At 41.7% G+C, this 27,073-nt stretch overlaps 1 protein-coding gene and 1 long non-coding RNA gene across 34 annotated transcripts in view; one reads left to right on the top strand and one right to left on the bottom strand.

The window, feature by feature from the left end:
• Positions 1–27,073, top strand: part of Rbfox1 (RNA binding fox-1 homolog 1) — a 1,541,605-nt gene that overhangs the window by 624,295 nt on the left and 890,237 nt on the right. The gene's annotated exons all lie outside the window — the stretch shown is intronic.
• LOC134480751 (uncharacterized) lies at positions 42–22,088 on the bottom strand. 2 transcript variants are annotated; one of them, XR_015631436.1, is made up of 5 exons: positions 21,976–22,085; positions 12,925–13,248; positions 12,724–12,822; positions 10,497–10,616; positions 42–153 (listed from the first exon to the last, which is right to left on the bottom strand). It is a non-coding gene; the product is annotated as an uncharacterized LOC134480751 (long non-coding RNA). The 2 variants fall into 2 exon arrangements; XR_015631435.1 differs by lacking the exon at positions 12,925–13,248 and having other exon boundaries at positions 21,976–22,088.

Raw genomic sequence — 27,073 nt, 5'->3', positions numbered from 1 at the left:
CATTACATCATAGCACCTGTGCTCCTTCTCGGGGAGCTGAGCCATTTGAATTCATTTTTATTTGTGGTGTAAAATCCATCTGAATTTCAGACCATGATGAGGACAGTGATTCTGGTGATGAGCATAGAGGCTCCTGCATCAGTCACGGAGAGTCTGTCAGGAGAAGACAAGAGACCATTTGTCAAAGGCTGTAAACACAGGCAGGGGTTCCACTTCCCACTTGGTACCTGGCCTGGAGCAGCTAAATAGCTTTTGATCTGCTAGACAATTGTGTGGAAGAATTTGGGTGGTTCTGAAAGTTATAGCTCAAGTTTCCTTTGTGGGAGCTTGAATGTGTGATGGTTAGAGACATTGATCTATTCTGCTTAGCATTACCCACTCAGAATATATCTCTGCAAGCCCATGATGTACAAGAGAGACAATTAGTTTTGATCAGCTGTCTTGGCAGGTATGGAAGGTCCATTCCTGTCCTGTAGTGGAAATAGATCAGAGCTCTAAGGATGAAGAAGTCTTGAGTCTTAACCCATGCTGGGGTGGTCTTTTTGTTGATGCAGCGATCTCATTAATGTTCCATGAATAAACTTGACAATCCCTTTACTTTGACTTGTTGGATTTCAGTCAAATTATTTATTTGGTATGTCATTGCATTCTATCTAGTTTGAGTAGATGTTTGCCTATATTTTCCCACAAAAGCCTCACAACAGGTGGAATCCTAGAATGGGTACAAAGGTAGATATCTGTGCCAAGCATCATGACAAATGAATGGTGGTCCTAAGACCTGGGACTCCGGATACAATAGAAAACAGAATTTGAGCTTGAAGATGAGAAGAAAGTAGGTCAGGTCAGTCTAAGGAAGCCCAATAAGTACAAGAGTACCACAATCCCTTGCACAGAATACAAATCCATGCACTCTTGTAAAGTCTTGCAGAGGGATCAGAGGATTAAACACATTCTCGTGACCATATGATGTCTATCCATTTGCTGCTTCTGCTTGTTCAGGACTTTGTCAGCTCCTTCATGATCTTGCCATCTATGTATTCTCTATGTCCCCAGAATTTTCTGATCATTCACATTTTGTATCTCAAGCTGGTTCTCCAAGGGTGTGACTTGTCCTCAGCCACCATTGCTGTCATACATAGCTAATTCCAAATGCATACAGCCTGATATTTGCCTCCATTTAGAAATAATCATGATATAGCATCTCATGGATCCCAGACTAGTTTTGAACTCACAGAGGAGCCAAAGACAGTCCTGAACTCCTGACCTGCCTGTATCTATCCCTTCACTGCTGGAATTACAGGTGAGTGCCACTATCTCTGTTTTATGTAGTAGTGGATATCTAACCCAGGAGGCCAAGTATGCTAGACATATCAATATACGTATCTACCTGCTGATCTCATCCCCAGCCCTGTAAATGGTTTCCCTTAAGAGGAAAAAAACAGATAATAACATCAGCATCTAGTTGACACTTATAGAATGCCATGGGCAGTTTTTAGTGCTTTCATATTTAATCTTTTATCAAACATTTGCTAAGAGCCTTGTGGGCCAGATAATTATGTCCCCGAATGTGACAAGAGGTGGAAGGGGATTGGTAAACATTCCTTGGATCCCTCAGATAGTGAAGGGAGAGGTGAGAGTGTGGCATTGACTGATGACCACTAGGCTGCACTTCCTATTATACAATCCTGTGGGGAAAGAAAGTCAAACAAAATCAGTGCACAGCACTCAAGCATAACTCCTTCTAGCATATGAGTAGCTTTCATACATAAAAACCTTCATAGATATTCTCAACAGAGCAGAAATAGCTGGGGCCATTACAAAACAATACTCCATGACACCTTCCTGGGCTGTTTCCTCTCATCCACTCACACCAAGGTATTGTCCCAGTCATAAATCCATGGGCACTTCAGGCTCATCAGGGTGGATGGTCACTGCCAGTGTTTGCCTTTCCAGTCGGACTAGGAGTTAGTTTTATAGATTAGAGAATCTCTGCACCAGATGCCTTTGGGTGCCTGTCTTTTACGTCTGAGTTTTCGTAACTTTGAGGATGAGATGTTAGGGGGCATCTCTCTTTCATGTATTTTAGGGAATTTTGTGAAACTGATGGAGATTTTATGGGTTGTGGTATCAAGTTCCATAATCCCTCATGGGCCAGAAACCCAAGTGTCAGCTGATGAGGAACACTGGGCACACTTGGCAGAGCTGCTAGCCAAGATGTACCCCACAGTATGCAGTGGTGGAGTGTGGAGTGGGCTGTCAGATACATGCACCTCTTTGTCCTTGAGGCTGGTTATGAGGAGCCACTCCACAGAACTGTGGTCTAGCAGAATGCCTATTAGCTCAGGTTCTCAAATGCCAAGGTTTGAACGCCAAACCTGGCAGCTTCCTGGCTGTTTAGTTCTTCAAGTGCCCACAAGAACATGGAAATAAAGATGGGACACTTTCTGTGGTCACCAAAGGCTTGGTGACATGCCTTGACATGCTTGAGTCTCTTGCTTTTTTGGCTGGGCATCGGGTTGTGTTCCCAGAGTTACCTTATTAGCTTATGATGTTTTGTTGAAATTTTGAGACAGGGATTCTGAATAGCTGTATCTGGTCTCAAAATTGTTAATTTTGATTAATAATATTGCAGCCCAGGCTTGCCTGAGATTCAAGACCCTCTTCTTTCAGGATTCAGATTACCTGGGACTGCAAGTAGGTACCACTGTCCAGTTTACTGCCGCCCTACTTTCCGTCTGTATTTTAACATAGACTCAGTGTGTTACCCTTTTGCGAGACCAGAGAGGGTACATGTGGGACCTGTCAGTAAACAGCAAAATAAATAACAAAGCTTCCACAGTATCTCAAGTTCCCAGTTACTGAGAATTCAGGCATCTTGTAGATTTTTCCAGTCTGGATAAGGCTGTGCAGAGAGGGTTGCTAGGCACCCTTGCAGTGGCTTCCATTCTGATTGGTTATGGACGTGCCAAAATCTGGTCTCAAACTTGTTAATTTTTGGTAACAGCAGACGGAAAGTGAGAATAGGGCTCCTGTATGATCAAACGCATGATCGATTAAGGATGCCTGCAGAGGGTAAAGGTGTAGGAGCAGTGGTTTATGTGTTACATATGGATAATTTTTTTGCCGGAACTAATGATGTTTTATTGATTAATGATATCTCCAGAGGGTAAAGGAATTGGAGCAACACTATATGTACTGTGCATGCTTTTTTCTCTTATTATCAAGATTGAGTGTGTGTTTGATTAGAGATGCTTGAGGAGAATAAAGGGATGGCAGCAGCACTACATGTGCTATATATAGACACTTCCTGTCACCAAACATGTCAAACTGTGACTGAAACAAATCCAAAGGTCCTGTACTTTTAGCCCAAGGTAGAGCAGAAGACTCTTCTTCATATATCCCATCTTTTGAGCATGTCTGTTTTTCTTATTATACTACAGACTTACACCCAATCAAAGCACAGAGGTTTTCATGGATAATGCACGATTTAAAGATCTCACAAATAAAAGCCTTTTGTCAGGTATCCTTGCATGAACTCCAGAGAAGCCTGTTCTATTGACTCCACTCTGGTGATGAGCAATTTGACTTCAGCCTCAGATTAACAGGACTATGTTTTGATTCCTTAATTTTAAAAGCATGGTTTGTCTTCTCTCCACAATTACATATTAACTGGGGCTCAGTTGCTTGCATTTTAATGCTATTAATTACAGCTATTGTTTTCATTCACCATTTATTTTGCTTAAGAGAAGCAAGACTATTCCTTTGTATAATTTTTAGTGATGCTTTTTTTCTCTAAACTCTGAATTAAAATGTATTTAAGAAATGCTTAATTAACTGCAAGCTATTTTCTTTTAGGACAGTTCTGCCATCTCTTTTTCTTAATAGGAAAAAAAAAAAGCCAGTTTCTTTTTACATGATGAGCAGAGTGAGCGCTAATTAATTTTTCTTTCTGTTCTGTTGGTACATTTTATTATCCCAGTCTCGATGTATGATTGGGTGTCTTCACGTGTTAGATAGAAAGCACAGGCTGTCCAAACGTGATTTATGTTGTCCTGGCGCTTTTGCAGAGTTCAGCTGAATTTTTTTCCTGTTGATGAAGGTCAGAAACCTCTGAGATGATGCCATCCATCTCAGCAACTAGGTTGCTGAAATGATTTTTTGATGGGACCTAAGGCAACATCAGCAGAACTTGGGAGAGGGCTGGGGGAGGTGTACCACTGGGATGTTGCATCTGCGCACAGGTACACAGCAGCACATGCCTCTGAAGTTTGGGTGGAGAGTTTGTAAAAATCAATGTACCAGGCTTTCTCTGTTGGTATGCACTTGTTTTAGCTTATTTCCAGATTTCTTGATGGATAGTTACAAAATAAAAATCTTTGTACACTTCAGGCATGAGCATATTAGGTCAATATTCATATGCATTGTGAAGTAATTTTTAAGCAATATAATAAATACATCCATCACATGGCTTTCCCTTTCACTGTCCCTCTCTGTCTTTCTCTGTCTGTACCTCTCTCTCTCTGTGTCTGTCTGTCTGTCTGTCTGTCTGTCTTTTTCCCTCTTTCCCTCTCTCTTTAATTCTTTTACTTCTTGTAATATATCATGCTATGGAGTACAGACGAGCCATGAATTTACAATCCTCCTGCCTCAGTCTCTCTAGGGCATGGATTAGCAGCAAGCAGTCATGCTTAACTTCTGTCTGATTTTTCTGTGTGTGTGTGTGTGTGTGTGTGTGTGTGTGTGTGTGTAGATGTTTGAGAAGAACATTTGAGATTATATATTTAGCAGATTTTCTGTTTTTTGCTTTAAACTAAGGATTGTTTTCTTGAGGGGAGAGAATGCTCCAGAATAGGGGGAAATGGAGAAATGGAAGGAGAGAGAAAGGCAGGGAGGAAAGCAATAAAGGTATTTAGTTTAATTTCTGACAGTGTCTCACACAGGTGCATAATAGCTTCATGGACTTCTGGTGGCCATGAATCAGGTAGGGTGTGGTTCAGAGACACTGGGTCCATGAAGAAGAGGGGACCAATAATGGAGATATAGGCAGTGGCCAGAGTGATGAGGATTCAGTCCAATGATCGCACAATAGAGCACCATTGTCAGAAGCCAGAAAAAGCAAAGAAAGATCAGCTCTCTCCTGATTCCCTGGTTTTAGGCACCCAGGTTCCAGAACCTTAGGGAAATTCCCTAGGCTGTGATTATGATAATTTGTTGTAGCATCTCTGAGAAACTGAATCATTCTCTAACAGAACTGAACAGCCTATAAAATCAATCATGGGCTTCCCACAAACATACCTACATGCATGTACAATATGTGCATATATATGCACACCTCACACAAGTACACATACTTGTGTAGCATGAATATACACCTACAGCAAATGTATGAAGCACTTTTACACTCATGTCCACATATTACACAAGTACACACCATATATGCACATGTGTATGCACTGCTGGGCACATATGCAGACACATGTTCACACAGAATATGCATTTACATGTACATACCAGACACATGTGATTCATACATGTTTCCATTTCTACTTGACCATGTTACAAAGGGCTGGGAGGATACCTGAGGAGGCTTCTTAATCATGTAGCTATGCTTGAGACTAGTACACAAAGAGTGGGAAATTCTAGTCACTGGGTCCTTGGACAGAGGCCCGCCAAGATTTAAAGGATCCCAAATTCTCTTACTTTCCTATACATTCCAAGCTGTTTCTGCAATGCACGGATAATTCCCACCCCACAAGGGTCAGGTCATGGGCCCTTGGCCAAAGCAATCTCTCCATCATCAGGTACGTTGCAGGGGATTGCAGTAGCATTGCAGGGAGGCATGCATAGGGTAGGAAGGGCCTGCAGGGATGGTTGCCATATTCATGCAGAGTCCTGGACCCTGTCTAGACATCAACTCACTTTTCTGTGCATACCACATACATGTGCACACATGTATGTCTGGCATGCAGACACATAACAAATTCACACCACAAGGCATAAGGTGACTTTGACCCTGAATAACACAGGTAGTCAAGGTACATCCTGCATCAAAGTTTGCTTGACCAGATAGCAGCTAGTCCATTGCTCATCCAGGCCTCCCCCAAATTTAGGACACTTAACACACTTTGCATTACTTAAAAGTCCTTCTGTAATAAGTGGTCAAAAGGCCAATAGGAACGTGGATACTTTAAAAAATATAGACAGAAAATGGTATGTTTCTATGGAGACGGGAGTTTTGATTTTATCACGCTTAAGTTCAAAATGGACTTATTGCCCCCAAAAGGCAACTGACATCAAAGACCCAAAAGAGAAAGTTTTAAAGATCCAACATAAATTAAGAACTCCATACCACAAACATCAGGGAACTGGAATTAAATAAAAATTAGGCCTCGAGCAGTGTAATGACCCAGAAGTTCATTATACAGTCTAACCCTTTCAATCAAAGATCAAGTCTCATTAAAAGTCTGGCTTTGATTAGGGAAAGTTTGGGCCACCATAGCGTTGGATAGTTCAATCCATGGACTGACAGGCTATGGGAATCTTTGCTTTATTTCCTTCACTTAAAAGGTAGTGAAGTATTTATCTTGTGACATCAAAGGTGATTAATACATAGGGACATCGAACAAGAAACAGCAACAATTTGCCTACCAATGACTTTTGCCCACTAAATGCTGTGTACTTCTATGTGTAGGCATGCAAATGTGTGTGCATATGTGAGCAGGGGCCAGAGACCGCCACTCAAGTTCTTCCTTTATCTTTCTTCAGCTCATATTGGATATAGGGTATCTCATTTAGCTCAGTTCTCTCTAATTTGCCTAGACTGGCTGACAGGCAATCCCTAGGGATCCTCCTTTCTCCACATCTCCAGCGAGGAGCTCACAGGTACACCCCTCCACAACGGCATCTTACATGGGCGCCTGAGAGTCTCATGTTTGTGGGACAAGCACTTTCCCACCTGAACCATCTAATGCTTCTAGTGCATTATAATTTTAGGGAAGAGTTGTCATATGTTATTGGACAGGTTGAGCATGACAAATAGAAGATCTGTTGTAGGTTGGTGCAGAAGATATGTGACACCAGCCATACGTTTCTCCCGGGAAAGGCAGGAAGAAGAAATGAAATTCATTTTACTAACATATTTCCTTTTATCCTATACATTTTCACTATGTGGTCTGTATGAAAATTATTACACACTGGCTGAGCACCCAGGCAGAATAAATAGGGAGAAAAGGGAAAGCTGGATATATGTTAACGTTCTTTCTCTGTGCTCCCAGCTTGCTGTGAAGTGTACAGCTGCCCTTGCCAAGCATTTGCTAATGTCCGTGATGGACTAAACTCTCAGACACTGTGAGCTGAAATGAACCCTTCCTTCTTCAACTTGTCTATGGCAAGTGGTTTTGTTACAATGAGAAGTCATAGTTATATGATAAATGGTACTTCAATCTATGTTTTTCTTTCCTTTATTTTGCCAATTAAAACAAAATTTTAGAAGTAACACAGCAATAAAAACCAAAAGATCCCTAGAGGTTTTTCCGATAACAAAGTCTCTTATCTTTGGAGGAAAGATCATAGGCTAGCTTTTCCCTTAATGATGTACTTGTAATATATACCACATCTAAGGCCCAAGATGCACGGAATGGATGAGAGGAATCCTTTAAGCCAGAGTAGAGGTTTCAACTGATTGAGAGCAGCTCTCGCTTTTCCCGTTTGAGCTCTGGAAGTTAATCACTGCCCATGAATAGGTGATGGGGCTTGCTGCGTAGCTCATCCAGAAGGCCAGCTGAAGCCTGGTGGCCCAGTGGCTTATAGGGGTGTTTCCAAATGAAACTCAAGTCTCTTCCCGTCTGAAATGAAAGTGATTTGGGCGGTGCTGCAGGGCGTGTTGTGGAGCAGAAACAAATCACACTGTGAGAATATAATCTCCATTTCAAACCATTCTCTGCGTGTAGCTGCTCTGTCTCCAGCACTGCTCGCACGCTCGCTAATCTCTCTGAATGGAGAATGGAGAACGGATAGAGAATGGAGCTTCCAGCAGACAGAATAGCAAGCAAGTCTTTAATAAGTGAGGAATAGCGCTGTTTTCAATTCATTTAATCTGAGAGTCTATTTGTGGAAGATTTGCAGTTTGATATTGCCAGACAGTGTCCTAAAGTTTATTATAGCTGATAGGAGGCCACTGAGAGGAATTCAGTGAGCACAAGGCAAGGAGACCAGAGGATAAGCCATGTTACATTGGGTGCATAGCACATGTGTTCCTGTCACGGAGGAGACAATGGAGGGGACAACCTGTCAGGGCTTTTCTCAGTATCACTGAGTCACTTCAGGGCTTGGACTCAGTTTACCTTCCCAAGCCTCATAATTATGTCAGGATTATTCTTTCTAGTCTCATTAATTTAAAGAAATAGTTCTGTTTTCTTTTGTCTTATTTTCTTAAATTTATGTTTTTAGAATTTCACACGTGAGTGCAGAATAATTACATCATTTCTAGCCCTCTGTGTTCCCTCTCTGACATCCAGTTCTTTGGTGTTCTTCCTACTCCTTCTAGAATACATGACCTCTTTATACATATGTATATGTATATATGTATATGTATGTGTATATATGCATGCATATATGTATACATACATATACACACATATACATATATGTACATACACATGTATGCACACACATATATACATACAGATGTACATATACAGGAACACACATGTATATATGCATTATACCCGCATGTATATGCATGCACATATATATATTACATACATACATGTGCAGATATACATACACAGAGATACGTATGTCCTACTGAGTCCAGTTGATGTATGTATATGCATGCATTTATGACTAGCCGCTTAGCATTGGGAGCTTGTTCCTGAAGTAAACTGGTTTTCTCTCTTTCAGAAGCCATTGAGTGCCTACAAGTCTTCATCTAGGGGCGGACTATGGAAATTTCCTCCCATACATATCACATCAACTGATGTGATTATTATGCATTTCTTCTTTATACAACCATAGTGTTGATACTCCATAGCTGAAATCTCCCTGTTATGCCCAGAGGATACTGTGTAGCAGCAGACTTCCAGGTTCTTTGACTCTTACATTATTTCTGTCCCTTCTGAGGTTTCTCTGAGTCTTAGGTATATGGGCTGTGTTAGAAATGAACCGCCTGGGTTTGGGAAGCCTACAGTTACTCCCTGTATTTTAACCAGTTGTAGATGTCTACAGCAGTTTCTCCGAGTACAAGAAAAAGCTTCTTTGATGTGAGATGCGAGGCCCGCTGGGGTTGAGATGGATGTTATAGGTATAATGCTGCTTCTCTATCTGAGGGCAAACACTTTCAGTGGTCCCTTCTCTTTCAGGAGGTAGCTTTGTCATTTGTCTGTGCTGGGTATAAATGGATTGAATAGTTCCAACTTGCTTTGTTCACCCTCAGCTCAAGAACTGGGAATGAAGAAACAGTGAACCACCTAAGTACAAACTGACAACCCAGTCATCCAAGGAGATGCACATCATTCCTCATGCTTCCCGAGGAAGCCAAGCTCTTCCTGTTTGTATGTGTCAGTTCCCATCCTTCTGCTTCTCATTTCTCTATGTGGATTGTTAATTTATCAGAGAGAGAGAGAGAGAGAGAATCCTCTTTTTGAGTGAATACAAGCACCCTTCTCATAAAGCCACACTTCTCAGCGTTTACTTTCTGAGCTTTGCCTGGTACACTCGCAGAGCCCATTAAAGCAATGTTTGTATGTGAGAGGCCAGGCTGGGCAGTTCAGAGTTTAGACTTTGGGCTGGAACATGGTTCAGTGCATTCCTTCATGAGGCTGAATTAAAGACGTCTTAGGAATCTGCTCTGTCTGCCTTGTGATGATATCCTCATTCTTAAGATGGGGTTGAAAAAGAATCACCATCTCAACATTGGTTGAGAAAAAAAAAAAAAACTACCCAGATTGCAATTAGGGTGGAGTTTCTCATATTCTCAGGGACTGATGAGACTGTAACTATGGCAACTGGTTCCCTTCGTCTCTGCATCTTCTTTGACCTCTTCATGGATGAGGTGGTAGGTTCTCATTTACAGTAACTATACATGTTGGGCTTTAGACGTGCATTCTGCTTTTCCACTGTGCAAGTTAGATTTACCAGGAAACAGGCCATGGCAGGCACTATCTGATGAACGCCCTTATCATTTTAATCTAAATGGTTGTGCTTCCCCATGGAAGGTAGAAAAAAAACAGCACGTAGGCTAGATACACTATTCTGTAAGTGTTCTCATATTAAAAGTATATTTACATAATTATTTGTATGTGTTTGAACGGACTGCTTGAATATTCTGGACCTTTGTGGTGAGGACAGAATTCAATTAGCTCCCATGCAAACGTCACAATATAAATTCAGATGCAGGTTTAGGCTAATTGGAGCTTTAGTAACTTAGAGAAAATGTCAAATCGAGCCACCAAACCTCTGTTTTCACCCAACCTTGGTTAAAGCTGCACTCTGCTTACTTGGTGGCGACCTGCCCACAGGAAGATGTGGCGATGCAACCGGACAGCCCAGAGGCAGATGAAGAGCAACATTTGGCCTTGTTGACAGAGCGGGGTTGTACAGTCATGAGTGGCCTCCATCTCCGTAAGACGTTCAGCAGGAAAACCAATCAAAATAATGAATGCACTTATTTTAGTCATTTGGTTAAATATGTAAAAAACCAACAACGCTACTTAGGAGCAAGACCCCTCCTCTGTCTTCTCCATAGTCAGGACATAAAGCCAGTTTGCCCCCAACACACTTTTGTCAAGTAAATTAAATGTTTGGTGTTCACGTGATTATGTTAGTCATATAACATATCTCTCTGTAACTCTTTCCTCACAGTTGTGAGGTGAGTGAACAGCATCAAGATGCATCACTGAGCGAGTGCCTGCTGCCTGTCGCTGCTGACAGACCAGTTCAGCACCCTTGTTCTGAGTAAGTTCCTGGGTGCAGTTCTGAAAGGTGGGCACAAGAGGCGCCATTTCTGAGCACCACTTTATTGCTCTATTTAGACCTTAGCCAAAAAAAAAGCAGCTTGGGGGAAGAAAGGGCTTCAATTTTAGGAAAGGGAAAGTAGTTGGGAATTTGGTGTTAATTATACTGGACATGTTTTTCATCCCTGTGTTTCAAGCTCTAAGCTTGCCAGTAGAGACCAGTGCATGGCAGAATTCCTGAGCTCTACCCATGAGTCTCCCTTTGTCCCATTTTGAACCCCCAGACTGTCACTAGAGAGGGGCATATGTCCCACAGGGGCAAAAGTGTTCCCACCTGAAGCTCACTGGTGGAGCATAGCATTGTCTCGGTGGTGCTCCAGTATGAACTTTCTACAATGTATTTTCAAAACAAAGCAGGATGAAGGAAAGGAAAGGAGACATAGGTCACTTGGCAGAGTGCCTGCCGCACAAGCATGAGGACGTGAATTTGAGCCCTAAAGTCCACATAGAAAGGTGGTATGTATATGGTAGTGCATTCTTCTGCTCCCAGGACTGCAGACACAGAGGTCAGGTCCCTGGGTCTTGCTGGTTAGGCAGCCTAGCAAAACCAAACAGTGAGGACAGAGGGATAAGACTTATTCAGTAGAGTGGTGCCATGCAAGCATGAGGATCTGTGACGCATCCTTAGCAGCAATGTAAGAATGCTACGTGTGAAGAAGGTATGCTCTTGTACTCAGAGAGCTGGGAAGCAGTCATGGGAGAGTCTGGGCTTGAGGGCCAGCTCTTCTAAGCATGTTGAGGAGTACAGTGAGAGACACTGTCTAAAAGATATGAGACGAAAAGCAGTAGAGAAAGAGACAGCTAACATGGACCTCTGGCTTCCATATGTATGTGCACACATGTGCATGCATGTGTATACACACACACACACACACATTCTCTCGCATGATCACACAGATCTGGATTTAAAAAAAAGCTACCAAGAAAATGCTTTTGTAAAGTAAAAGAGACAAAAGGGACTGAGCTAAAGACAGTGCTGGGATTAATATTGTAAAGGCTTTAAGTATCCTTTGAGACATGATGCTGCTGGGCATAAACCTTCTATAAAGTTCATTTTTAAGTATGGTAACTAACTTGTAGTTATACAGAAATCTGTCATTAGAAAAGACATTCTGAGGTGCTGAGGGCATATATAGCTAAAGCCTGCTGCACATTGGGAGAGCACAAGACCAAACCATACACACACACACACACACACACACACACACAGTATATGTATGTAACACACATAATGCGTGTATGTGTATGTACATGTACATGTACATAGGTATAATATGTCACTTATGGAAAATATTTCATATATTTTCTGCCATGTGAATCACTTTGAATATAATTCAAGTTATGAAGTTCAAATTAATATACATGTTAGGTAGTATTACAGACATTTTACATTTGCATACATTCACAGATAAACATACAAACACACACACACATACACACACATGCACACACACAGAGACAGAGAGACAGACAGACAGAGAGAGAGAGAGAGAGAGAGAGAGAGAGAGAGAGAGAGAGAGAAAGAGGAGTGATGCTGGTTATTATTATTGACAAGCCTGCGGTGGCCCCTTTAAATGTCTGGATTTTAATTTGTGCAGTGTGGGAGTCGTTGAATTTCCTTATAGCTTCAGGGCGGTTTGAATGTTTTCATAGCTTTATTTTAACTTCTGAATCTAAACACACCTGGGCATGTGCATGCTAATTATCTTACCAGAGCAGGTGGGTTGCTGGTGTCTTGGCTCAAACAGCCAGTAGGTGGCAGTGTGCAACCAAGAAACCATTGCCTGGCGCCAGACACTGTTTTAATTAGCTAAAAGGAAAACAGGTATGGCTAAGCATATCATTTATTTATTTATTTATTTATTTATTTATTTATTTATTTATTTATTTACTTACTTACTTACTTACTTACTTTAATTTGTCTGAGCAGCCACTGAGGGCAGATGGTTTCCCTTCCCTTCTCCCAGCTTAAGTATCAGAGGAGAAGGAATATCAAAAAGCAATCAATTGTTGGCCTGGGCCAACCCCCTGAACTTTAGTCCTGCAAACATCATCAGCCCTGTGCCATCTTCGAAATTGCTGCAGTGGAAGGAAGCATGGAGCTATCAATTACTTCTGGGACTGCAATGGCCTCTGTCCTTGAAAAGCAAGCCTGCTGACTGTGGTGAGATAAAGGGCTGCTGTGCAGGCTAGAGGCGGGATTCTCTATTGCTGTCCTAGAAGTTGATGGAGGGCCCTGGAGGAAGAAATGGAAGACCATCCTAAATAGTACATGATAGTCAAGTCCCCTAAAACGAATTACCATGAGCTGTCCAGCCCAATAATTGCATCATGGAGGCTTCAGAAGCAGCCGTTCTCGTGGAAGCAGAAGCCTCCCTTAAAAGACCATGTCTCCTGGAACTGTTCACTTTGTCTCTTGAGGGGAGAAGGCAGGGGAAATGCTAGGTGGTCTGCATGCACTAAGCACAAGTTATATCTTCATTGACTTCTTTCTTTAGAGTACTCTCCACATTCACCAATGCAACAGGATAGCATCAATACTGCTTTCCTATCTCAGAAACAGTGTGTAGTTAGGAGACTGGGAGTGGCTCAGTCTGTAAAGAACTTGCTTTGAAAGCACAAGGACCCAATCTTGATCCCCAGCCATGCTGAGCTCACACCTAACCAGCTGAGCTCACACCCAACCAGCTGAACTCACACCTAACCACGCTGAGCTCACACCTAACCATGCTGAGGTCTCACCCAAGCATGCTGAGCTCACACCTAACCATGCTGAGCTCACACCCAACCAGCTGAGCTCACACCTAACCATGCTGAGCTCACACCTAACCATGCTGAGCTCACACCCAAGCATGCTGAGGTCACACCCAACCAGCTGAGTTCACACCCAACCAGCTGAGCTCACACCTAACCATGCTGAGCTCACACCTAACCATGCTGAGGTCACACCCAAGCATGCTGAGGTCACACCCAACCAGCTGAACTCACACCCAACCAGCTGAGCTCACACCTAACCATGCTGAGGTCACACCCAAGCATGCTGAGGTCACACCCAACCAGCTGAGCTCACACCCAACCAGCTGAGGTCACACCCAAGCATGCTGAGGTCACACCCAACCAGCTGAGCTCACACCCAACCAGCTGAGCTCACACCCAACCAGCTGAGCTCACACCTAACCAGCTGAGCTCACACCCAACCAGCTGAGCTCAAACCTAACCATGCTGAGCTCACACCTAACCATGCTGAGGTCACACCCAAGCATGCTGAGGTCACACCCAACCAGCTGAGGTCACACCCAACCAGCTGAGCTCACACCCAACCAGCTGAACTCACACCCAACCAGCTGAGGTCATACCTAACCAGCTGAGGTCATGCCCAACTTTGCTGAGTGTGATAGTGCATACTTGTAACTCCAGGGAACTCTGAGTCTCGCTGGCCAGGAAATATATTCTAAAAGGTGAGCTCTAGGCTATCGACAGACACTGTTCAAAGGTGCCCCTGAGGATGATGCCTTTTGACCTTCACAGGAATGCACAGACATGATAATGCATGAGTGAGCGTGCATGAGCACGCACACCCCCCCACACACACACATGAGAAGGGGGGAGGGGAAAGGGGAGTGTCCTACCATTTGAAGCACTATGGGTGAATCAGGGCATAGAACACCAAGATATGTAAACCAGACACAAAAAACAAACACTGCTAGCTTGTGCCACATATGGGTTGTAACAGAGTTGAAGTTCTACTGGGAAGGAATGGACAGGGTTGGAGGGAACACGGGTTTATTGATCAATTTTAGCACTTTAGGTAAATTGAATAATGTCCAAAGAATTTTGAGTAAGTCGATCAAAGTCCTGGGGTTTCTTTCTTTTTCTTCTTTCTTTTAATTTTTAAAATCCCTCTTATAGTAAAATAATCCCAGATATTTTCTCATGAAATAAAAGCCATCCATGTTCTTTCCAGAACATGTCAAACATCCTGAAATGTAAAGGGATAATTGTGTGTATGTTGGTCTCATTGTCCAAGAGTCACTATTTTAAGGCAGACATAGGGACACAGGCTCCAAACTCCATCACCTGGGAAGCTAACACAGGGAGATGGAAGTGTGAGACTAACCTGGGCTAAAAAGTGAGTTCCAGGCCAGCTGTTGTCTTGGTTACTTTCTACTGCTTTAGCAAGGTAATTTATAAAGGAAAACATTTGATCTGGGGCTCATGGTTCTAGAGGGTAGTAGAGGCCATGATCATCATGGTGGGGAGAATGACAGCAGAAAGGCATCCATGGTACTGGAGCACTAGCTAAGAGCTTACATATGATCCACAAGCACAAGGCAGGGAGAGAGAGAGAGAGAGAGAGAGAGAGAGAGAGAGAGAGAGAGAGAGAGAGAGAGCACTAGTTAGTATGGTTGAGATTTTGAAATGTCAGAGCTTATCCCTAGTGTCATAGCTTGCCCACCTAGTGACATACCAAGGCCACACACCCTGATCCTTGCCAAAGAGTTCCACTCTCTGGTGACCAAGCATTTGAATATATAACACTTATGGGAGTCATTCCTATTCAAGCCAGCACACCTGGGCTGCAGTGTTATAATCATTCTTGTAAAATAAAAGTCAGAGGTAAGAGAGTAGCCACAAAGAGCAGACCCTCTCCCCGAAATAAAAACAGCAAAGGAATAAAAATTTAAACTGATTTATTTTCATCCTATTTTTTCTATCCAAAGAACATAAACGTTCAACACAGACTCTACTTGTTTTGTTTCCCTTGTATGTCCAAAATAATCCCCTGCCTCAGTTGGCCCTGCCTCAGTTGGCCCTGCCTCGGTTGGTAGGTGTTTTTAGTTTCAATTCTATCACATTTTTTGTTTATTTGTGTACATGCTTTTGGGTGTGCATAGGCCACAGTGCAAGTGTAGCGGTCAGAGGACATCGTCACCTGGTTTCCTCCTTCTACCATGTACGTCCCCTGGATTGAGCTCAGGCCATCAGACATAATGACAGGTGCCTTTACCCGCTGAGCTTTCTTACTGACATCACATAGCTTTTTGTTTTTAAAAACTCTTTCTTTTATTGTATATTAGATGAATTCTACTGTGGAAAAAAGAGGCTCATCCCACCTTTGAAGAGGTGTAGTGGACCATATATGAAAACGTATTCTCAGAAAACATTCATGGGGCGTGTGCTTTACTGGGACTTGTTTCAAGTAAGCCCCACAGCTACAGCAGTGCTAACCCTTATCCCCTCCATGTTAGAAGCACATGAGAAGGAGCACGTCTCTGTCTTTGAACTGGTCTGGCACCCACCATCAGAATTGCCTCATCCCCCAGGCAAGTCTCAAATCAGCGGAGACCCTAACCAGCACCACATGCAGGAAAGCTGTATGAGAACGTTGCAGCCTGCTTGTGTTATTGGAAGCCTCTTCCCCTCTTCCTTTGCTAGGTGGATGCTTCCGGAAGCCCCGTGGGCCATCTGGCTGCATGCAGATGACAGCACACCCCACATCTCTCAGCCCGCGCCTCCCTTGTCCCTTCCATGAAGCTTATTTTTGCATAATTTAAGCATGACATGGTTGTGCCATTTAAGTTCTGTGAAATTGGTGTTCTACCATCCATGAAATTATATACATCTTGGGAATATTTCCAGTTACTACAGGGGAGAATGCATTCTTGTAGAGGGGTGCGACAACAGCAGACTCCATTGAGCCATCCCCCCAGAAAGCAGTTATCACTCTGCACCATGTTGTGGTATAAAGGTAGACATTTGCTGCTTAAATCCTAGAGAAACAGAACTGCAGGGATAAGCAACCTTTTATGTATTTGTCCTAATTCATCCCATGGCCCCCAGCTTCCCCCACCATGATTCTCCCTAATCCCAGCTCACACCTTAGAGACTCATAGACTTGCTAACATTGCAGATTCCATTGTTCTGTATGTCCAGGACAAAGATGAACCATCCTTCAAAGAATGTTTACCATTGATGGGTTTCATGAACATGATTGCCAAGTGCAGATGTAGATTCTACTCATTATATGGACTGGGATAACACATCATCATGCAGAGGCAGTGTGTGCTTTGTTTGCCAGATCTCTGTGTTACTGAGAGGAAGGGCAGGTAGCTGGTTCCTGAAAAACATCACATGTGTGGAAACATGTCTTTTCTTAAATCTTGGGACATCCATGGGAACTCAATTACAGTGAGCATTCCATGATTTCCTGGTTTTGTGTCCCAGTGATGATTTGTATTCCTTGAAACAGTTCAGTATGGCTACCGTGTCATGAAGATACCTGGGTGGTTTAATATTGACAAGCTTGGCACAGTTTACAACAGTTCTCCAGGCAATGGTTTTACCAGAGAAGATATTGGGAGTCAGGGTTTTTCCTTCTCTGAAGCCTTTAGTTATTGTGTATTTTTGACAGGATCTCATGTATCCCATGGTGTCCTTGAACCCTGAGCTGTGGTTGATTTATTATTTAGGATACTCCTGAACGATTGGATTATAGGTGTGAATTTCCATGCCCAGTTTTTTCAAAATGTAGTATTGGAGATTCAGTACAAAGATTTGTGCATTCTAAAAAGGCACAGCAGAAGCTAAACCACATCCTCAACCTCTTTGTCTTATCTTCAGAGGATAGTGATGTCAGCAGGATGACAGATAGAGGGCTCATACCTACTCTAGTATAAGCTGGTCCAATGAAGCCAAGTGATACTTCTATTGATCGTCAGGCAGAATAGATCATGTGGGCTCAACTTAACTGTCAAGGAATATATAGAAAGCCAATGGTCAAGAAAAACAGCGTGTGCATGAGATTTCTCTGCCATGTTACCCATCTCTGAAGAGAAGCTCCAGAAAATTCCACCTGCTAACCACAATGTACTTTGGAGAGGCTGCTCCATGATGGATGCTGCACTGCACATTTCCCCCCAACTCCTTCATGCAGATTCTGTGTTGACAGGAATAGGGCTGTCGGCTAATTGCACAAAGCATTTATAGAATTATCACAGGGTTTAGAAGATGATTTATTTCCAGCACAAGTAAATAAAAACCTGGACTTCATACTTAGAACCAGTAGAGGTCACGCATGCCTCACAGTCCACCAGGTGCTCCTCTGCAGATTCTGACTGGAAAGCTTTACAACTTCAGGATCATTGCTTAAGCCTGATCACAGCTGGAGCTTTCCTCCAGACTCTCTCAGTTTTCATATGCACCAGTACAGGTGGGGCAGCTCAGCATCAGGAAGATTCTAGCTAGGCTTATGGGCCGTGTTTATCGTTATAGTGAAAGGAAAATCATCTTTTAAAGTGAACATCTTCTCTTCTGCATTTCAAATAGTGTACAAAGGTATTTTCACTATGACCTGAGAGATACTGATTGAGATGACCCACAAGCTATGTCTGTCTGATGGTGATAATGTCCTTTATAAATGGTCTTCGTGCTTTCAGATAGCTGCTTCCTTCCTGTGTGTAGACACTCTCTCTGGAGACAGCTGTCATGAAAGTCCTCTTGATGTGCTTTGTGACATGTCTATCATTTTCATTCTGAGTGGTTCTTCATTGAAACTGTCAAGGTGGACATAAGCTGGGACAAGCTGTCTTATTTCTGTCTCCTTACAGGAAGACCACTTGCACAGCCTGGCCCAGCAAGAGCGGTGGTCTTCCAAGCTGCAGAAAGAAGGCTGCCTTCATGCCATGCTCCTGAGTGTGTAGATAACAAATAAAAAGAGGCAGCTACAAAGCATAAGTGTTTACTGTTCCTGAGGCCAAAGAACAAACTGATAGAACATTAGTTTCAGGCATTGATAGCAAACGAGTTAATCTTCTTTGAGTAAAATTTTAAAAACTGAAGTGTTTTATTTGTTTGATTGTTTCTGTATTATTTTTGTTCAAGGAGAGTTATCCTTGGCTGACATGAAAATCATTAAAGTATGTCCTTAGACTTGAATTGAGTCTCTGGTATATGGAGATTGAGATAGGACTGGAAAAATGGCTCACTTGGTCAAGTGCTTGTGTCAGTAAGATACTCTGGAACCCACAGTAAAAATACAAGCATGATGGTGCACAGTTGAAATCTCAGCTAGGGAGTGGGGACCAGACAGCTCCTTGGGGCCCAGGGTAGCCTGCTTGGTGAGTTCCAGGCCTATGAGAAGCTTAGTCATTCTCAAAAAATGATTGGAGAACATCTGAGAGATTAGAACTGAAGATTTCTCTGGACTTCTTTTGTATGCACACACACACACACACACACACACACACACACACACACAAACATGCAACCACACACGCGCACACATAAGCACATGCACATGCACCATCCACTCATGAATCTTTGCCCACATGCAGACATATATAGACAAATAAGGCTACAACTCATATTTCATTACCCATGATTTAAAACAGTGGTTCATTTATCAACATGGTAAATAATACTACCTTTTAGTATATATATATATATATATATATATATATATATATATATATATATATATATATATATTAGTTTCTTTTTAAATTGCAGTCCCTGAATAAGAAAGAACAATGGTAAGGTGTGTGCTTCTACACTGGCAGACTCACCACCCAGGCCACACATCCTCTTACTGTCAGCTGTACGAGAGCACTCCAAATTCTCTAGAAAGAAGAGATTACTGGCAATACAAATGATTTTGCCTAAAAGATTCTAATAGTAAGGAGGCAAATAGCAACCCATTTGTACTGAACAAAGGGAACCCAAGTGAGAGCTAAGAAACCCTTAATCACCACTGGTCCCAGATGCAGCCATTAGTGACTACACTGGTGTGATATATCATTGACCAATACTAAGAAGCAGTGGCTTGATTACCTGCTTAGTTGGTTGGGAATGTTAATTAGCCTGATTAGTGAACTGAGCTCTTGTCCTGTTGCTATGATAAAATACCCTTACAAAACAACTTAACGCAGAGTAAGTTTATTTAGCTCACAGTTCAAGGTACAGTCCATCATGGCAGGCAATTCAAGGCAGCAGGGAGTTGAAACAGCTGGTCACATTGTAGCCATAGTAAGGAAGCAGAGAGCAAGGAACACATGCTATCTGGTGCCCAACTTGCTATCTCAGTTTTGAATAACTTGGGATCCCCTGTCCAGAGGATGGATCTGCCCACAACTAAGATCAGTCCCACACCTCAGCTAAGACAGTGAAGACGATTCACGGGCATGGCAATAGCTTGTTTACCAGGAGAATACACTCTTTGTTGGGTTGACAATTAACTTGGTCACATCAACTATATTCTGAGGATTAGGATAACCAGCAAAAGTATGTCTAAGCTCAAGATATCTTGAGAATTATCATCTTTCTTTCTTTACTTTAGAAAAAACATAAGCCAAGAATTATGAAGTCCCCTAGCCTACATTTTTCATCCTGTATAGATTTACATTATGGAATCTCTATTTATTTAACTTGGAAACATACACAGGGAAACCATCAAGGCTTTGCCCTTTTGCCTGTGGTAATACCTGTCAACCTAGCAAGGCAGGTGGGTCATGGTTGGGGGTGAAATATTTCCTTGTTTGTAGAGCTCAAACAAGGGCCTTGCTCCTGCCACACCCACAGTTCTTCTCTGGGTTCTGTTATGTTCCTTTGGCTCATTAGCCTGGTGACACGTCTGTGTCTTCAGAGATATCAAGAAAGTGAAAGGGATGCAGGTTTCAGGAAAAAAAATAATCTCCAGCCCCGTCTTTAATATCAGTGTTAGCCATGTGGGAAATACATGGTAACCTCCTTGGAAGATGTTTTCCTGTCCCTGTACAAGCTCCTCTAGGTTTTATACAGAGCAACTCTATGCATATACCAGGGAGATGGGAACTGAGGAAGGTGGAACCCATGGTAAATGTGAGAAGTTCTTTGTGCATGTATGTATGTGTATGTGCCTGTATGTGGGGTACAGGTGCATGAGATTGAGCCTGAGCATGTGCGGGTGCTCTTGCATGTGTGTGACAGATAGATCAATAGATTGATAGATACATACATAGATACATAGATAGATATCTCAGGTATCTTTCCTTAGAATCTGTCTACCTTGTTTATTGAGATAAGGCTTCTCACTGGCCTGGTACTCCCCAGGTGACTTAGTTTTGCTGTCCAAAAATCCTAGGGTATTTCTGCTTACTCAGCACCAGATACATGCCTTTGTGTCAGAGAGTTTTACATGAATTCTGAGGACTGAACACAGGTTCCAAGGCTGGTGGAGCAAGCAGTTTACAAATAAGCTGTTTCTCTCCTTCCCTCTTTCCCTCCCTCCCTCCGTCCACATGTCCCTCCCTCCCTGTCTCCTACCCTTCTTCTTTCCCTCCCAACCCATCCTGCCACTGTCCTCTCAACTGTCATCAACATCATGAACAGCCCCCATCACTGCTGCTACCCAACAATCCTTTGGTGTCAACCTCGTATCAGCTACTCTCTCAGATTCTATGTGGACCATCTCATCTTCTGTTGCCCATGGTTGACATGGTCCTTCCCAGAGCACCAACGACAGAGTGAAGATGCCTTGTATTATTGTCTGTGTTGATTTTCATTCCTTCTTGGTGTGTGAACACATTTGTCACTGCACCATTGTCGTTCTCATTGCTGTTACCAAATACCTGATAAGAAGCAACCAAATGGAAGGTTTATTCTGGCTTATGATTTTAGAGTGTATGGCAAAAAGTCCTCATGGCAGGGGCTTGGAGATAGCTGGTCACTGCATTGAGAGGATGAAAGCAGAGAGAAATATTTCTGGTGTTCAGTTTGCTTTCTCCTTCACGAATCAGTCCAGGACCTCAGCCCATGGGATACTGTCATCCATATTTAGAGTTTCTTCCCATCTTATTTAACCCACCTAAGAAACAGTCATATTCAAAGGCTTATCTCCTAAGTGACTGTAGATCCTGTCAAGTTGACAATATGAACCTAAACATATGACAGTATGTTTAGGTACAGAGATATGAAAGGAAACTCTTACCATTTGAGTCTCAGATCCAAGGTGGGGACTTCTCATGTTTATGGATCATGGCCTTCTACTCCCTGCTGAGCCTTTTGCTTCCATTAAACTGCTCTCTTGTCTGCTTCTGTGTCATACTGTCAAGGTTCTATCTATTGTCAATGTTCCACATACTGCCAATGCTCTATTGTCAATAATCTGTCTACTGTCAATGTTCTATTGTCAACATTCTATTATCAACACTCTGTCTACTGTCAATGTTCTATTGTCAACATTCTATTATCAACACTCTGTCTACTGTCAATGTTCTATTGCCAACATTCTATTATCAATATTCTATCTACTGTCAATGTTCTATTGTCAACATTCTATTATCAATATTCTATCTACTGTCAATATTTTATCTATTGTCAATGTTCTCTCTACTGTCGATGTTTTACAATTGTCAATGTTCTATCTATTGTCAATATTCTATCTACTTTCAATATTCTATCATCAATGTTCCATCTATTGTCAGTGTTCTATCTACTGTGCCACTCTTCAATTTCTGTTAACTCAGAGAAAAGGCTGGGATGTGAATCAATTTTCTATTCTATTTATCTTGACAAAACATTTAAGAGATTAGACAGCATTTGGAGTTGGTGCAGATTAATTATGGAGATTAGATCTACTGTTCTCATCCAAATGCCACTATGGAGAGAGGAAAGGAAGTTGGCTTGTCTTATCAAATGGAAATTGTGTTTTGGTTAAGGATGGGAAAATCCAAAAATGCCTGGCCTTTCCCACTATTCCTCTGTACATTTTATTCCCCTCCCTCCCTCCCTCCCTCCCTTCCTCCCTCCCTCCTTTCCTCTCTGTATCTCTCTCCCTTTTCCTTTTCTTGTTTTTGTTGTTGTTATTGTTGTTCAGAAACTCTTACCGTACTATACTATGATTGTGTGTGTGTGCATGTGCCTGTGCCTGTGTGTGTGTGTGTGTGTGTGTGTGTGTGTGTGTTTATTCCTATGGCTATATTACTGAGAAGGCAAACTCAAATGAGGAATGCTTATTTTGGCTTTTGGTTTGAGAGGATACAGTCCACCCTGGCAAGGAAGGCGTGGTGGCAGTTTTCTTCATGGCAGTGCAAGTATAGAACTGGGACTGTTCATTTTCTATAAGAACAGAAAACAGAGAGCAGGACCAGGCTATTATCTCAAAGCCCAGACTCCAGAGACATACTTGCTCTAGTAAGGCCATATTTTTCAAAGATTATATTTCCTCCAGGAATGGCACCAGCATCTGGAGTCCAAGTTTTTAAACATGAGTTCTTATAGGACATTTTGTATTCAAATCTTAACACTCATTGAGCCATGGAAACTAAAAGTTCCTACATGCCTCCATACTGTGGCTGTGTCTTTCTCTGTGTTGATTTCATCATTTCTGTTTTTCCAGGCCATAATAACTTATTCAACAGGACCTATAACACTCCATCATTGCTTCTCAGTAACTCTATTATCAAGTTATGTAAATAAAGTTTCAGGGTTACCATGCACTGGACCAACTGGATGCACTAGTATCTGATGCATTAATCATTGTGATGATGTATGTTGATAGAACAAGTCTGGTCCGTGGCCCACTACTGGAGCTCTGGGAACCACAAGAACTATACTAACAGTTCCCTCCACCAGTACAATGGATTTTTTTATAACTCAAAACTACATGGTTCCCACAGGTAGAAGTCTGAAACAGGGAATAAAACAGGGAAAAGAGTTCCCCATACCAAGGCACTAAAATTCATGGGCAGCCAAGATTTTGGGGGCTCACCTGAAATCCAAGCTCTTGAGAGGACAAGACAGGAGAATTTTCATGGTTAGGATACCATGGCTATACAGCTTATAGCAGACCAACCAGGGTTTCTTAGCAAGACACTGACAAAATTAAAAATATCCAGTCAAGCCATCAAAGAAACCAACACGAAAATCTTTTTTTTTCCTTTTTCTTTTTTTTGGAGCTGGGGACCGAACCCAGGGCCTTGCGCTTCCTAGGCAAGTGCTCTACCACTGAACTAAATCCCCAACCCCCTCAACATGAAAATCTTACATTGATGACTTGACATTAAATCAGGTAAGAACTTACTAAGCATGAAAGATAATATAACTTTCATATGAGTAGTATTTCCAAAGGCACCTGTCTCATTGGATTTTAGTAGACATTGTTGAAAAGGCAAAATAGAGACTTGTATAATTAATTGTGTCTTGTGGCTTTGGGATTGAACCTGCCTCTTGATTAAAAGATTTCTCAGAGATCCTAAGAGGCCAGTATACCTCTTCAGAACCCCTAAGACTGAGATGTTAGCTGGCATGCAAATAAACATACTTGCCTATATAATCATCTGTTTGATTAATTTCCTTCAAGGAAGTTCTATTAAAAGATCACCACAGTGTCTAGAATATAGTTAATTAGTTAAACAGGGGAATGACCAGTTCCCACTCTGGAGATTGGCATTTAGTCTTTGGTAATCTTCTCTACTTACTTCTTGTAGCAAAACTAAGTAACATTTCCTTCCTGTTTCTTGCTGAAGCATCCTGTTTGTATACGTGCTTGTTTTTGTTTGAGTTTCCAGCTTTAGATCAAAGCTCTGGAGTGACCATGAATACACTGATGTGAAGCTAGAGAAGGCATCTCAGTGGCTAAGAGTGTTTGCTCCGAAGGCCTGAGGACCTGAGTTAGAATTCTCAGTATCCCCTGAGCATACTAATAACCCTAGCAGGGAGTTGGGCAGAGACAGGCAGATCCCAAATGCTCACTGGCTAGACAGACTCACTGGCATGGAGCTACTGGTTGAATAAGACCTTGTCTGAAGGAAATAAAGTCAAGAGCGATAGAGGAAATCACAAATGCCCATCTTTGGGCTCTGCATATACTCCATATAGGATATAAACAAGCATGTCTCCATACTTATATGCATGCATATACAGACACACACATACACTCACACACATAGTGACTAAATGTTACTTTATTTTGTCTTATTTTATTTTGGTTGTACTGGGAATGGAACTTATGGCCTTATCCATGGTATGTAAGCACCAGCCCTGAACTACATTCGTAAAGACTTCTATTTTGAAAACTGCTTTCAACTTGCTTTTCAGCAGGGCAGCCATGCATACATATGTACTGATCTGATTTTTTTCTTTATGTACACAGAAACTAACAAAGGAGTCTGATATGTTGCTTAAGGCAGTTGTCGCAAGTGGCAAAGTGTAGAAGTCGAATCAAATTACAGATAGGAAACAAGGGAACTTATCACGCAGACACTGTACTGGGTACTCTTTGTTAGAGCAGGGAATTATTTTTAAGTGAATAATATCCTCTAGTTGATTTAAGAAGTCATCTTAAAGTGTGCTTGGCCTTTTCTGTTATTAGAGACGCATAACAATCACGTGTTTAAATTATTGATACTTATTTTGCAAGTTTGTGTCTATGAGTTATATAAAATATGTGTGGTGATTTTGACTGGAAATTTTCCTCAAAGGGAAGTTTTAGGGTGGCAGTTTGTTTGTAAAATATAACACACACTGCTTTACATGAAGAAACGTCGATCCATTTTTCCCCCCGTGAGAAATGTTCCTTCCTCCTTTCTGAAATATAATCTTAGAAATTAGAGTCAGTGTAAATCCAGAGGTAATGAGGTTCAATTTTTCATTGTAGCAGAATTAGATGGAGAACTTCAAATATTTATTTGAGGTTTAATTTGAGTAATTTAAGAAAACATTGAATTTCCTCATTCATAAATGATAATTACCTCACTTCATCAAATATTGTGCTCTATTCCCTTCTGCTCACTGCCCTGTCTTGTTCTGATATGAACATTTTTATATCTCAAAAGGGATTCTTCGTTCATCCAACTTCCTTCTGTGGCTTAACTTATAAAACTTTCAGAGCTGGAGTATGTGGGCGAAAGAGACAGCCTATTAGGTGAGGTACTGACTACAGAGTGTAGGGAAGAAATTCAGATCTCAAGATGCTAGCAGAGAAAAGTGACTACTTAACCCCAGGGTTGCTGGACAGTTGGACAGCAGAGATGGTGGCTATCCAGTATCTGTGAGATGCAGGCTCAGTGAGTAACCTTGCCTCAAAAAGTAACTGCTAAAGGAAACATTGAATAATGACTTCTGGATTTTACATGCACATGCATTCATGTATAATGTATGTATGTGTACAAGCACACAGAGATGCACACATGTACATGCATACACACACACACACATGAAGTTATCTGTGCCTGTTTTACTATGCTGTTTTATAAGAGAAAAGAGATGAGACTTAGAAAAATAGGTACAGAGAGTTTTTAAAGAGTGTGTTCTTGTGAGAAATAGGAATTTGCCTTTATAAATAATTTGTTTAAAGTTGGAGATTAGTTTTGATATTGTATATCTATATATGCTATATATGTATAATATATCTACCTATTCATGTTCTCCAATTCCTGTTCTGTTTTCTCCTATTATATATTATATAATACATATAGTATATTTTATTATGTATAATGAAAAAGAGGACATGAATTGGAAAGAGGATAAGAGGGATCTATGGAAGGGTTTGAAAGGAAGAAAAGGAAATGATATAAATATAATTTCAAGAGTTGAAGAAATAATTTTAAAAAATGAATTAGAGACCACTGTCTCCAATTAGAAACTCCCGAAACAAGCTGCAGGAGTTTCCATGGCTGCAGGTGCTGCAGACTGCATATCTCCAGTGACAGACATCAACGTCCAGTAAACTTCTGTGAAAGAAGCATGGGGATTTCAAATGGATGCTATGCTAATGCAAGAGTCCTTATCCCCCTCCTGTAGAATTATCTCTGGGGAAGGAGAAAATATTTTCTCTATGATGTATATTACCTGTCCTCCATATTCATTGAAGATATTCAGGATAGACTGGTAAATTCAGTCTCTTCTTCATTTGTGTTGATGGTAATAGGCTCTTGTAAGGATGCACTTGAACATGACTACAACCATCTTGAGTCATCACCACTGTGACCTCCCCTCAACGACCCTGGCCAGTGTTTCCTTTACATTCTCAGCAAGTCATACATACACAGAACCAATGGCCTGTTAGGCAAAATTTACCAACTGTA

Source organism: Rattus norvegicus, chromosome 10 (genome assembly GCF_021556685.1).
Source record: "Rattus norvegicus strain SHRSP/BbbUtx chromosome 10, alternate assembly SHRSP_T2T, whole genome shotgun sequence".
NCBI lineage: Eukaryota > Metazoa > Chordata > Mammalia > Rodentia > Muridae > Rattus > Rattus norvegicus.
This window is presented reverse-complemented; position numbering and strand designations above follow the sequence as displayed.